Raw genomic sequence first — 15231 nt, forward strand, 5'->3', positions numbered from 1 at the left:
GGAAAACGTCGCATTAACTTGCACGGTTATTTGGATTCGTCAAGCAATGGATATATAACCTCAGCTCACTTTCACCAAGCGTCTTTCCTCAGGCCACCTCACGAGTCACCTGATACGCTGTACATCCCTCTCTTGAACGTCTGGTGTGGGGCATAGTCCCCCTGTGGCTTACAGAGACAGATATGCGCCAGGCCCACCATGCTCCCTCAGACAGTTGTGATTTGTCTTTTTCCTCTCTTCCTTCTCTCTAGAGTCTGATGAACCATTAAACCCATCAGATAACGGGAGGATCTCTGCGATAAATTTTTGCATACTTCTGTCATCCTAATGTAACCGTCCTTCTTCAAAAAAGGCTTCGTGAAGTCTAAAATTAGGATTGTCAAACTACCTAAGAGAGACAGGAGGGCTCTCCCGCTTTCAGAGTTCGGTTTCGTTCACTGCACCGCCTTACACAAGAAGTAATTAAATGGGTTGGGAGAATATGTTACACTTATTTATAGTAACGGGCACGTCACATTTATCATCCTTACTGCACACTCTGCTTGATTGCATCCTCTCAGGGACTAAAAGGCTGGGACTCTTAAAAGTAGTGCCAGTGGCTGGTTTTGGCCATCTCTGATGTAGCTGTGAATATAGGTCTTAACAGATCAAGGTTGGAAGAGGTCATCCACACTAGTTTTTATACAAAACCTATATTTGCAAGGGCTTAAGTGTGCTGTTAAGAGGGGCATGGTCCGTGGCCTGGGTGATGATAGAGAGATGCCATCCCCTCACTCCTCGCCACCTGTGGCAAGCAGGAGAGTCGGCCTTGCCTCTATCAGTGGCTGAAGCACTTGGGAAAGCAGCCTGTGCTTTGCCTCGGAAGCACCGTAGAGCTGGCTCCTGGTGGCATAGGTGTGGGTAAGTCAGCCCTCAAGGCTGTGAGCCTGGAAGAGTTTACCCTGCTCCTTGCCGGCTGCCTCATTGGGTGAGCCAGCTGGGCCAGTGCTGGGGAGCTTGCCTGGTGGTGAGCACACAGGAGAGCCGGCAGGCTGACCAGCTCAGCTGCCACTCAGCCCAGATCCAAGGCTCTGATTGGTCCACCCCAACATCTACCCTGTCTGTGAACTGCTGGAGCGTGTGAAGGGGGGCCAGTCCTGCAGATCCAAAGCTGCAGGATCTCCATGACACAGGTCAACAACAGGACATCTGAGAGGAGTCCCGTTGAGAACCTAATATTTATAGTGTAGCAGAAGCCGGAGACCAGGCTCTGTAGATCTCTTTGCAATGGGCATCTGTAAGTAAGGATGTATGGACGAAAGGGTTTAGTGTGGGACACACGGTAACACACTGCAGCTTCCAGGATGAGATTATTGTCCTAAGTCTTTAGAGAAGGAGCCGTGCAGCCTACAACGTCGTGTTTGGGGACCTGGTTCTTTCAGGTAGCTAAAAAGCACAGGACAGAACTTGGAGCTTAATTCCCTGCCAGTGTGCAATCTTATTTTATGTTATTTCAATGTAGGAGCTCTAGAAATGATTTCTGCCCTGTGGAGCTCTATCCAAGTGTGGAAGACAGTCTATTGATATTTTATTTGGGGCTCAGTGGAGACTAAGACACTGTATCAGTCCCCACATGGATGTACAGATATTACAATTAATTATATCTTGGCAAACAATAAAAATGTCTGTTTCTTTGCCACCTTAAAAAAAAAGAGAGGGGCACACTGGGCATGGTGTTATCTGTACCCCTGTAATGCGATCACCGTGGGATTACATCACTGAGCCAGGGTCTCAACTTTAAGGCCAGTTTAGACAACATAGAGAACCCTATCCGAAAAAAAGGATGCTTTTTAACTTTATACGTTTTTAACTTCTAAATTAAATCTTTGCCAGTTAAATCAATGTCAACCGTCTTTTGGGTTTTATATCTTAACTTTGATACCACAGCAGTGATAGAACTCGTCCATGGTTCTTAAATTTGGTGATAGTTTATTATTATTATTGTTATTATTATTATTATTATTATTAGTTGTTGTTGTTGTTCTTGTTCTTGTTCTTGTTGCTGTTGTTGGCTTTTGAGACAGGGTTTCTCGGGGTCACCTTGCTTGAAACTCACTCTCTTGATCATGCTGGCCTCTAGTTCAGAGATCTGCCTGCCTCTGCCTCCCAAGTGCAGGTACTGAAGGTGTGCACCACCACACCTGGCTTAGCACGTTAATCTAAACGTCCTCTAACACGGCAGATTTTTCAAGCAAATAGAAGAGAGGTGTCGAAGCCCAAATGGCACACCCCACTTTAAAAATTAGCTGGGTACCCTGAATGCCTGTTCAAGAGCAGAAGACAGAACCCCGCTCTAGAAAGGCAGCTGTATAGATCTGTGCCAAGCGCCCCATCACTTCCCTCAGAAGTCTGCTTGCCTACAGATCAGACCCTTCTACCCAGTTGTCTTTATTATGTTTCAGTGTGACATAAACATTCCTTTCCACTCCTACTGACCTCCAGTATACTCTGTTGCTTCCTCAGTCATAGAGACAGCCATAGACATCTTCCTCTGCTCAACCTCTTAGACGTGTAGAGTTCCCTTTGGGCAGGCATGACTGATGTGTGCTCCCTCAACAGCAGGGCCATCTTTACCCCAGTGCTACTTGGCTCCAGGTCACAGACTCATCCAGTCATGCATTGCCAGCCGAGTCCTTCCTGTGTCTGTCATCTGGCTTCCCACCGCCTTGTGATCTTTGCTGGGTCTGCCTCTGTCCACAGCACATGCAGAACTCTCTCCCTTCCCACCAGGAAGTTTCCCTAGGTTTCTCCCAGGCACTTGTACTCCATCTCCCCGCACTGCTGACACATTGCTGGCCTAAGAGGGTCGTCAGGCAGGTTGACAGTCAGTGGTGGTGCTTGGGCATCTTCCTTAATGTCCCGACCTCTGCAGCACATGGTTCCAAATGTCCTTGTCCCTGTGGAGGTCCAGACTTCTGTCCACTCAGCAGCTGTCTGTTTGGCTCCCCTGGGATCTATACAGGTTTGAAACACTTTTAGAGATTCGAGAGGAAGAAATACCAAGAGAGTTAGAAGACAAGACCCTGGCTGCCCTACATGGGCACTGTCCTCTCTGTCCTGTCCTGATGCTGAGTCAGTGACCTCTTGGCTAACCAGGAGGTACAGAGACTTGAGTTTGTTCTTCCTTTTAGCACCCAGCCAGCCACAGGGTCCACCCCTACCATCTGAGAAAGGAGTTGCGCTGGTAACCACAACTCGTCTGTGTCAGTATTTCACTGACACACGTAGCTGGGGGTAACCTTTGAGATTGTCTCCTCTGTCTCCTTCATTTTGACAGCCGGGGGGCTGCAGTCAGAGTGGGCACATGACCCGTCTGCCATCAGACAGCAGTGAAGTCAGCGAGCCTCTTAGTTCAGCTTTCGGGCTCTCGCTGTCCTGGTTTGCTGTAACACAGAGGGCACAGGTCACGACTCTTCCCATTCTGTCCCTCTGCCCACCTCGTAGAAGATGGGGTGGAGGTGCTCTCTCCACTCTCAGTTGTCAGCGACATCTCGGATAGCCTTCGGTATACTCCAGGCTCTTTTGTGTACGTAACTTACTTTAAAACCAGATTTTGCCGTCCGCCCAGCTTGCAAGCGATGCAGCTGATGCTTGCTGGGAGCTTCTCCGTCGGCACCTCATTCTGGCACTGAGTTCAGAAGCACACAGGTCCCTGGAGACATCTGTGAGAAACCGATCATGCAGCAGGGCGAGCTGAAGCATCTCCGGTCTCGAGCCCTCCTGTGGACGAAGCGTTTAAAGGCTCTGAGGGTTCATACCGAGAGAACACCATGAACTGTGTCTGTTTGAGGTGAAATTCACACGACAGGAAACGTCTCAGTGTGTGTTTAGCTGTTGTCAGGCACATCCGTGCTACTGTGCAGCCGTGACATTTCGCCTTGCAAAGCTGAAACCTTGTTCCTCCAAGACAGTGACTTCCTCCTCTTCCCACTTCCCAGCCCCTGACAGCAGGCATTCTGTTCTCTCTTTGTATTTATTCTGATTCTAGGTACCTCACTCATTTAAGTGTATCTAACTGTAGTATTTATACACCCCACAGCACAATGCCCGGGACACAGAGAGAGAAAGGGGAGGCCAAAAGTATAATATATTCCTAGCAGCTTGCTTCCTCTCCAAGTTGGTTTAACTTCCTAGAATTTCCGGAACCTCACAAAACAGTGATACCAGCTGGGTCTAGGTGTTCAAAACACAAGCTTTTGGACGTTTTCTCATATTCAAACCGTGTTTAAAATGTTTGAGAGGGCTGGAGAGATGGCTCAGCGGTTAAGAGCACCCGACTACTCTTCCAGAGGTCCTGAGTTCAATTCCCAGCAACCACATGGTGGCTCACAACCATCTGTGATGGGATCTGATGCCCTCTTCTGGTGTGTCTGAAGACAGCTACAGTGTACTTATGTTTAATAAATGAATAGATCTTTAAAAAATGTTTGAGAACCCACAGTTGTTTAACATGTATTAAACCCAGGTCTCTTAAATTCACTTGGCCACAGAATTATCTTTCCCATGATACACATAGAATATGGGTGTCTTGAAAAGCCCCAGGGAGTCTTGAGCTTAGTAAAAAAAAAAAATCTCCATTTGTTTCAAGGGCAGAGCAGAGGAGAAAGGCTAGGGAGTTGGGTCGTGATACTCTTGGCCTGAGTATAAAATCAACAACACAGTCCCAGAAACTGCGAAGGGAAGAGCTCAAAGAATGCGCAGCCACCTGTGACAAGACAGACCAGCATGCGAGCACGGCATGCAGAAGGTGGGCTCCGGGGCACTGGTCTTACCTTGGTCTCCGCTAGTGACCTGTATGATCTCAGGCCAGGGAGAACAGGGGTTGGGAAGCTTGGTGAGGAGGGGGCCTTCAGCTTCAAATCTCCTGCTTGCTGTTACCCCAAAGAAGGAAGAAGGTTGTGTAGTCAGGTCTCTTTGAGGGCTCACTCTCCTAACTTCCTCTGATGGCCTGCAGTGTACATCCCGAATAACTGAGGAACAAGTGGGAGCACTCTCAGCCAACCCTCCATGTGGCTTTGTCTTTCCCAGACCTCGAGTGCGCGGGCACATCAAGTTTTTCTCTAGGGTAAGCTCAAGAACTCCTAGGTCTGCTGACCCGGAGGAGGGGCGGAAAGACCCAGAACACTGTGTCTAGTGTTGTCAGTAGTGTGGAGTGCAATAGTGTTAGGGACACCCAAGAGGCAGCAAGCGGCTGTCTCTGTGATAGCCTTACAAAGCTGCATTTGGTGTAGATAAGGATTCGAAAAAGTATGAGGAGGACTCCGTGCTGTGCTGTAAATAAACACTGCGGTTGGTTCTCCGACTCCTTTGCTTCAAGTGAGTTCAGAGCTGGCCTGTTGCGCCGGCCCCTCCCACCCAGGTTCTGTGTTCCCCAGGATCGGAGATCTTACGTGGAGGCACCGAGACCAAAGCGTCAGGGAAATTCTGTGTAGACTCCAGCAAGCTTCGTCCACAAGCCTGTTTTCTCATCTCTGCACATCCTAAGAGGTCCCTTCTAGTGTCGTGGCTCTGTGACTTTCACCAAAAATTAAACACAGAATTGGGTTTCTCATTGTAAAGGAGTGGCCGCTATTAGATGCTCTAGATGTTTGGGTTAAGTTGGTGAATAAAGCCACTTAGCCAGCTTGGGGAGAGAGAGGAGGCACAGGCGGTGACCTCCAAGACATTCCGAAGCAGCATAAGAAGGTATCTGTTTGACATGGAAACACGGTATCCTGGCAAGAGAAAGGGAAGGCTGTTAACGTGCCTTTGAGGCTTTTAGGAAATCTATTTTCGATTCAGGTTCTCTTGTTTGGACATAAATGAGTATCATCTCAGGTCGAATGATCCCTTAGAAAGCTTTCTCTGTAAACAATCTAAGGCTCCGGGTAGCATTACCTCCAGAATGCGCGTGTGCGTGCGCGTGTGGGTGCGCATGTTCCTGACATGTGCACACACATCTAGATGAGTAAACATGTGTACATACATGCGTGACTCTGTTGCCTAAGACGCGGCAAGGTCACAGCTCTTGGCGTTTTCCCAACCAGTTCGTAAAGGCCAGCTAGTGTGCCGTAGTCACACAGCCCTCCCATCCTGCCAGCTTACAAGGAAGGAAACGGAACACGGAGATGCCAGTGGCTCAACAGACCAGTGAGTCAGAGGTGGGAACTGGCCTGGCCCCCAGCCTCTGACTGGCGGAGGCCGTCTTCCTCTGCCTCCCAAGTTCCTTTTACCAGAGGGAAAGGCCAGTCCTCACTGCCCCTTCTTTTTGCCCGTGGACCACTTCCACCCCCACATTTATATGATCAGTAAAAAAAAAAAAAAAAAAAAAAAAAAAAGGGAAGATACTCACTTCAACCCTTCTGTGTCACTTTATAACGATAGTGTAAAACATTGCATAATCCAGAGACAATTTCAAAACAGCCGTCACTGGATTTCTCAGTGCTGTAGGACACAGAATCTACGCAGGCCAAGTCCCCCTTCGTCCCTCCAGTTCTCTCCTCGTAGTCCAACCTTCACGTGTGTGTCCCCGCTGAAGCTTTCCTAACCAAGGCTGGAATTCCTGCCACCTGTCTTCCTGCTCCACATCTCAGAAAAGCCAAGGTTAGGAAAGATCTTCCCACAGGAGGACAAAGAAAGGCACCCAAATCCAAGTGGCAGCTGCACAGAGACATCATAGGAACGCGCGGCGTTCGTTCATGGCTGACGGCTGTGTTCTTAGGGTCTCTTCTAAATTATCACACGGAATGTAGTCCTTACAGAGACGTGCCATGGCGGGGTGATGGCATCTTAACTGATGTAACCTGACCAGTTCCGCGTGGTAGGGAAAATGCTGGAATGGGACCCCAGCTCCCTGATCCTAAAGTCATCCATCTTTCTTCTTTATGATGCTGCCTCTGAATAGCACAGGCCTTCGATACTCCACATTCCTTCAGTTGCCAGATCAAAATCCTAACTGTTTGTCGTTAGCATTGATTCAGCTGAATTCATTTTGCCATACATCTTGGAAGCGTAGTAGGTAAGTTAAAAACAAAAGCCTATGGGAAAACCTTAGGAAGTAGAACTTCCGTTTGAAAATGCAGTCCAAAGAGATCCTAGCAAGCTCTGTGGAACCCTATTCCAACAAATCAGGGGCGACGGCTCTTTCTGCCCGTCAACACTACCGACGGTGTTAATGGCAGGTCCGGACCTCTAAGGAAGTGCTTGCGGTGCAGAGAAAACGACAGGCAGTTCCTGGACGTACGCATGGGAGGCTTAAGTCTCAGGCAAACTCTCTGTACTTGTGACTTGGTAGGACTAAGATAGGAGTGAGAGTCCTCAGCTGAAGTGGCACCAGGGTGCCCTTGGTGGCAGCACCGTGGCTGAAAGCTGGTGTTGACCGGCCAGGGAGTGCTGGTGGGGAGAGAATCCCAAATGGAAAAAGGAAGAAAGCCTAGAGAAGAAAATACCCAGAGCAGACAGCAAGAGAAACCCAGCATAGTGAGTGGGAAGCAAGACAGAGGTGAGGCAGGTGAGGCAGGTGAGGCAGGGGGATGACCCAGGACAGGTCTGAGTGTGAGGTGAAGATAGGGTGACACAGGGATGCCTGGCACACAGGCAAGGCGAGGATGTCGGGCAGCCATGTCCCCAGAAAATAGGGCAGCCTCTGTTCTCTTCACGGTCGCCCTCTGGGATCTCATACAGACTTCACTAGACAGTCCTGCCCTGGTGTGCAGAGAGATGCTCTCCCACAGGCCTGAGACTGTGCTCGCTGCCCCAGAAGTAAGGTCATTTGGAAGTAAGCACACTCATGTATCATGATCCAGATTTGTCCCCTGATACGCCCTGAAGACCAGAGGGAAGTGTGGTGAGGTCCAGCGGTGACAGCTCACGGTGATGTCAGCCCAGGGGCCGTCAGTAAACACACATCTTAAGCCAGAACTCCTTCCATTTTCCAGCGTTTGCAGTGAAGACCTTAAAGACCATACCCTTACACGAGAGTCTCAGCTCTTTGGAAGCATGGCACTGTGTGCTTGCTTCCAGGTCCTGAGGCACGGAGAGCGAGCGAGCGAGCGAGCGAGTGAGCGAGTTGAGCGAGTGAGCGATATGCTGAGCTGATTAAAAATAGCATTCTAATGAAATTGTTGGGTGTGTCGTAGTCAGCTACAAATGGGAAGTTGTTTCCTGAGGAAGTTTGATAAACTGAAAGTTAGCTTCAAGGTACAGACATTTGTGTGGGGGATTTTGCTGCCCCTCCTTAGGCTTCCCTTTAAATCTTTTGCTAGTTAATTGTGAGTCCCACCCAGACACATATTTTAACAGCTACGACAGACCCCAGCTGTCCGTTACGGTAGCATGATGTAAGAGGTCAGAGCTTCTGAGGGTAGCATCCGGAAAGGAAGAGGAGGGGACTTTTTAATTCAGATGTTGCGCGTGTTTAAAGGGATGGAAGGGCACTGTTAGAGGTTTTCCTTCCTAAGACGGGAAGAGGGAGGAAGAACATACTTTTCGATTTGACATTTTCTCCTCAGTCCCCAGCCCTTAGGTTGTCTCAATGCTGAGGTAGCTCTCAGACGTGTTTTTATTTTGCTAGAGTGGTTTTTGCCATCATTTAAAAATCATGGCATTTCATATTGAAATAATCTAGATTTATGTCCTCTGTTTTAAAAGAGGGTGATTCGCCATTTCGGAGCCAGTCTCTTGGCTGTCTCCCCACAGAGGGTTCCTGGGTTCTGCCTCCTCCCTCTGGCCACAAGTGTTGGCTGTCATTCACAAACGCACTAAGATTAGTTTTGTTATGAACATGAAACAGGCAGAGACGGGGGCCTGGTTTCCCTTGTCCCCAGTTCCCCTGGCTCGAGATATCACCGGTCCTGTGGCGTTGGATTGTTTCACCCTGCTGCAGTCACAGTGACACAGCCGTGTCCCAGAGCGTAGGTGAGGAGCTGCACTCAGAGATGGTCTGCCCCGTCTGCTGCCGTGCCCGGCATGGCCTCTTCTGCTCCCAGCGGCCCCTCCTCTGCTACATCGTCTGTCTCTTCTGCTTTGCCGCCTCCTCCACTGTCCGTTTCAATGATTAATTTTCACCATTATTCAAGTATCACACCCCAAACTTAACTTTTAAAATCTTTAAAAAGTAATATAGCAAATAATTTTTCAAATATTTAAGAAAAACTTTAAAAAATAATTTAGCCAAAAGACAGTCCTTTTTAAAAGCACCTTTGATGGCTGGAGTGATGGCTCAGCAGGTAAGGGTACTTCTGCTCTTGCAGAGAGAGGACCTAGGTTCAGGTCATAGCACCCACCTAGCAGCTGTCCCCTGCCTGTTACTCCAGTTCCAAAGAACCCAACACCCTCCTCAGGCTTCCTTAGGGACCAGGCAGGCACGCGATGCCCAGGCACGATACTCATAGACATGAGATAAATTAAGACCGTCTCCCTACTCCCTTTTGTGGAGTTAACCGTGATTAACCCCTGGATGTGTTTTCTTCTCCTGACCCTTTCTATGTAATATAGTTTGTGGTCGTTTAACATAAGCAGGGTCGTGTTATGGTGCAGCGTTCCCGCCCTGGCTGGCATAAATAAATGTCTGCCTCGTGCACCTTATCCTCGTGCACCAGCACCGAGTGTCGAGATTCCCCAGCATGGCAGTTTTGTAATTACACTACTTAGCATGTTGTTGCCTTTAAGGTCATGCATCTGTTTTTCATAGGACCGTGAGCTCTTTGAAACAGAGCCTATCTCCCTCTGTCACAGTACCTGTCGGTGTCTGTTCACGCAGTCAGCAAGGAAAAGTGCTGGGTTTGCCCCTTCAGTAAAGCCATTCTAATTTAGCTGTGTATATGATATTCATGTAGTAATTTAAATCCAAATTTAAATATCCTAAGCTCCATAGTCAACATACCAGTGTATTTATTTTAAGTTACGTTAGCCTGCTTCTCAGATCCTTTCCTCACGGTTTTGAATTAGTTTCGCCTTCCTCAGGAGCCAATGGCAGCCCGAAAGCATCTGCTTTCAGAAGAGAACTTTACATGTTGCTTGTTCTGGCCGTAAGAGGTATTGATATCTGGCAGTTCGGTTTTGAATATCTTAGACAGATTTATAGTTTGGTATCTTGCCAAAACAGATAGTATTTGGTCTGCACTCCATTCGTTGTAAAAGTCTCATCTGTCTTTAAAGAGGGTGTAAGGGCACCATGGCTGGACAAACAGAGCTTCCCGTAGAACAACACCTCTTCAGGAGGAAGTCACTGAGGCTCATGAAGCAAGCCTTGTCACATCCAATTTCAGTCCTTTCATTTAGTGTCCTGCTGCTGTTACTAACCCTGATTAAAGAAGACACCAGTGGAAACGTCTGTCACCTGATAGCTGTGGGATGCCTTCTCGGTTCCAGTCATGCTCGTGCAATGGTCCTGGGTTTATGGGCTGGAGAGAGTAGGTCTGGCTGTTCAGAGTCGATCCGTAGGCTGTTTTTCTTAGAAGTGGATGAGTTTCTTTTCTCCCAGGGTGAAATGAGACCTTTAAATAGTCGAAAAAGCTCTCATCACCAGACCAAGGGTGAGTGTGTGGGGGGGATGTTTTAAAATTTACTCATGTATTTGAGAAAGTGGGGAAGGTGGGACTGTTACCAGGATTGTGTTGGAATCATTGATCGTGTAATTTCCTACTTAGACAAATTTAAAATACAAGTAAAGAAGCACAAATTTGACAGTAAAGAAACAGGAAATTGGGTCCATAAGGACTTCAGCTGTGTGTGTGTGTGTGTGTATGTGTGTGTGTGTGTGTGTGTGTGTGTGTTATGTATACATATGTGTAAAAAAATCTGCCTAAGGGTTACAGGATGGTAAAAAGTTCTGTTTATTATGACGAAGGCCTTGGAGAAAGCTACTCTTTAAAAGGTGGGTGGAGAGGAAAGACTGCAACATGGAGAGCTATCAACAGACAAGAATTGGGAGGCTCTGAGTCCAGATTACATGATATAATAAGACATGTTTAAATGACAGATACAGAAAAGGAACAGAGTGGCAGTGTCCCCACAGATGCCTGTATGTAGAGAGTGTATAGGAATTTACAAGCTCCTCTGAGAAAGTTTATTTTCCGTATCTGCAGGATTGTGGGTGGCTGGTGGGACGTAGGGAACTGAGAAGGCAGAAGAGGGGCATTTGACTTAGTCTTGTCGTCTGGGTCTCTGACGAGAACAGGAAGAGAGAGGGGGTGGTTTCATCGAGACAGGATCACAGTCAGGCTGGTGAGGCTAGTCATTCTAGCTTAGAAGTCAGGCCTGAGGCGGGGAGCAGGGACGTTCAGAGGTCACCAGGGAAATAATAAGAACACGATTTTTGAAGCTCGGTGAACTCGAGAGCCAGGGTTTGAGCAGGGTGTGGTGGCTGCTATGGGGAGGTCCTTGGGGACTGAGTTAGGGAATTAAAAGGAATGGGGAAAGATGAAAGTGATACCTGTAAGTCAGGACTGCCCAAGTGAACTCTACAGTCTGGGGAGAGAACAAAACAGCAGCCTGACAGCTTGAGGCCATGTTCTGTGCTGTTTACTTGCAGTTTGTGGAGTTTTCTATCCCTGAGGAAATAATTGTGGCTCTCATGTAGACAGCTCTGGTAGAGAAGGCATGTGACAGCAGCATCAGAGGAAACTAGTGAGCAGTTCCACAGCGGCAAGGCCGGGGTCAGGTCCCATTGCAGCCCGGGGTCAGGTCCCACTGCTGAGGGAGAACCAGACCCCTGAGGCGGCCCACAGCCGGGGCTCCAGGCCAGCAGTCAGAAAGCGCGCTTATTGGGTTTACCAGCATCCAGTAAATGAACAGTACAGACATCAAAGGAGCCTGATGGCTAAGACTGGTCGCTTCCGGCGGAAGGTACCTCAGCACCCAGCCTGTGGGGTTATCATATGCTGACACAACTTTAAAACGGAAAGGAAAACAGGGCAGCTGGACTTGTATCCTTTTTGGAGGTCCCAGGCTACAAAGTGAGACCCTGTCTCAAAAGGAAGGAAAAAGGATTTCTATGAAGTCATTAAGGTCATAAACAGTTTGATCAGATTAACCCAGCCACTCTTGACGCCTCCAGCATATAGAATGGTGTGCATGTTGGGCACATGCCTTAGCTGTCCTCAGGAACACCCCTTTCTGTCCTCAGGAACACTTCTTCCTACTGGATTGATACACACCTAGGAGCTAGAAGGAATGTGTGTAACCAGCCGAGCTCTGTTTCTTTCAACCCTCCACGTTGCCATCTCTGTGCAGGATTGAAAACACAAAGCTTGTTCTCAGTATGGCGAGCCCGATGCTTCAGCCTGGCATCCGTAAATTTCCTCACACTTCAGTAATTCAGATAAATGGCACCCAGCGGAACGCTTGCAGTCATAGGGCCTCCGTGTTCTCTCTGCCTTTCTCACAGTCGGCTGATTCTTCGGGGCACACGTGCATAGATACAGGGTTTCAGAGGCTGGCCCGAGGCTGGTCTGAACTGCAGCCCAGCACTGTAGGAACCAGGCTAGCACCCCAGCGAAGGACACCCATTGCTGTCAGTAGGATCTGCACAGACACTTAGCTTTTGTTTACCAAGCAATGCTTGCATTTTCTCTTAGATTGAAAGAGAAAGATAATCGCAAACCATGGGTTCTTAGTACAGGCTGTCTACTTTCAAACCCATCCAGCCAACGAGAATCTCTCTTGTTAAATAAGTCGAGGTCTTTGTGTGTGGAATTAACAGATGGAGAGCACTACACTTGGATAAGTACGGAGCCCAGGAGCTCACCCGTGGGTTGCGATGGTCAGCCAGAACATGGAGAAGGCCAGGCTCAGCACAGGGCACAGTGCGTCCAGGCTGGTGCCATAGCTGTGTTGTAACTGAGCAACACAGCTGTGCTTCTAAAGTGCATGAGCCTCTGTCCACTCTGAGAGGAGCCTGTTCATAAGCTCGATTCACAGAAAAGAGGACAGCGGACACGGACCGAGCACAGTATCTGAGAAACCAAGAAGACATTGTCCGAAGTGCGTCCTGAGTGTCAACCATTTCTCCATGTTATTATCGTCCCCCAAAGCTTGAGCAGTGGGGACCGCACTTAAAGAGCAGAACCACTGCCCGCCAATGGGAAGTTATGTGGGCACTGTGTGTTTGATTGTAAATCCACACAGTGCTGAAAAACAGAGGGGAAAGCGAAGATGATCCAGATCCCATCCCTCGCCCTAGAAATCTGCATCTGTATATCCAGGGATACAAGTGTCTCCTCGTGGGGATAGAACTCAATTGACAGCCTACTTTGAACACATTAATAAAGAAAGCACTATAGATTTTGGGTCGTTGAATACAGTTTTACATGACAATTTTTTCATTCTTTAAAGAATACTTTATTAAAGTTTCCATAATCCAATCCAGGGAGACAAGACCTGACACGTTTGATACAGTGCATCACCCCTTTAAAAATTGGGGAGATAGGGGCTGGGGATTTAGCTCAGTGGTAGAGCGCTTACCTAGGAAGCGCAAGGCCCTGGGTTCAGTCCCCAGCTCCGAAAAAAGAACCAAAAAAAAAAAAAATGGGGGAAATAAACAACGCCGGCTCCACACAATAAACGGGGTTACCTACCCCAAAGCTGACCCATCACAGCTGATGTTTCTAAAACTCCTGACAGTATATTCATGTATATATTTTTATAAAGATCAATCATAGCAGCATTCATTGGAAACAGCAACAGCTTTACCATTTGAACAAAAATTACAGAAATATCCAACACACTCCATTAGGGAAAAAAGGTAAAAGACAGCATCTCAGCAAACGGCATGGCTCTGTTACTTTGGGGTACCTGGCACTGTTTTCTTAATTTGGCTTCCCAGTCGCCTAGATCCAACAGATCAAACTTGTGATCCGGGCGAGCCCAGGCTTCAGCAGCGCCTGTGGTGCTTCTTGGAATGCACACAGCTCTCTGTACCTTGGCCAGGTCTCCTCGAGGTACCACAGAGGGAGGGTGGAAGTTAATGCTAACCTTGAACCCAGTGGAACGCCGGCCCACGAACCGGATACGGTTTTGACGGTGGCAGTGGCAGCGCCCACATCTTTGGGAACTTTGTTTTTCAGGTTCATTTTAAGAGAAGTTCATTTTGCAGAGAAACGATTGGGAAGTGTTTAAAGCGTATACACAATATACACACACGTGCACATGTATATACATACATACACACACATGGACACACACACACACACAGAAACATCCACACATGCACTGAATTGGTTTAAAGGCTCATACCAAGCTTCCAGTGGAAAACAAAAAGCAAACCTTACCTTCTTCATGTTCAGGGCTCTGCTCTGTTCTTGTGGAGAGTTTGAGGTCTCATCCGTGGATGCGGCGTTCCCACTTGACTTTTATCGTTCTCCTCCCCACTTTATGTCTCTTGAGTTGAGACCGAATTCATAAAACCTAAGCCCGTTTTATGAAAGTTTACCCAGCAGTTATGTTCTGTTGTCCTTCCACTTCGTTGTTATTTTGGTTTTTGAGACAGGGTCTTACCATGTAGTCCTCCCTAGACTGCAGCTCACTGCGTGAATCAGGCTGGCTTCTAACTCGGAGATCTGCCTGCCTCTGCCTTCTGAGTATGCCAGATTAAAGGCGTGTGCCTGTCTGTTTTGACCTGTTTTCCTAAGAAAGCATTTGGGTATGTTGCGGGATTTCCCCCTTCATTTTCAGCTCCTTAGAGCGAGTGTTGCACCTTCTCTTGCAGGACTAACACACATGGGCACACATGAAAGTGGCAATGAGGCTACCCACACTGACTAGGACAGGAAATGAGGGCTTACTAGAACTGCTACCAGGGTGGTCCAGGTGATAGGAGCTTAAATGTGAAGACCTTCTTCGATTCACTGGTGTGTCTTGGAAATCCTCTGAGCAAAGGGGTTGTGATTATCTCCATTTTGTAGAAGACAGCTCAGATCTGGAGAGGTGCGGCATCTCATTTAAGACGGTAGCATAATTATTCATCTAAATGTGAGGTCTGTCTCGGTAGCCTTCATGATAGCTCTTAATCACCGTACTCACGCTCCGCGTCTTTCTTCCAAGCACCTTCTGACTCTGACGGGGCCAGAGTGGAAAGCCATCAGAAGCGTTTGAGCTACCCTGGGGATACATTGTACTGTGACTCAACCCGAGTTATTTCTGTGGATCTCATCGAGAGGAGACACGGGTTTAAATGAAGCCGATGTGGTAGGACCCCACTGTCAGGATTACCTC

At 48.1% G+C, this 15231-nt stretch overlaps 1 protein-coding gene across 4 annotated transcripts in view; it reads left to right on the plus strand.

The window, feature by feature from the left end:
• Positions 1–15231, plus strand: part of Fyn (FYN proto-oncogene, Src family tyrosine kinase) — a 191864-nt gene that overhangs the window by 39635 nt on the left and 136998 nt on the right. The gene's annotated exons all lie outside the window — the stretch shown is intronic.

The sequence above is a fragment of the Rattus norvegicus genome, chromosome 20, assembly GCF_036323735.1.
Source record: "Rattus norvegicus strain BN/NHsdMcwi chromosome 20, GRCr8, whole genome shotgun sequence".
NCBI lineage: Eukaryota > Metazoa > Chordata > Mammalia > Rodentia > Muridae > Rattus > Rattus norvegicus.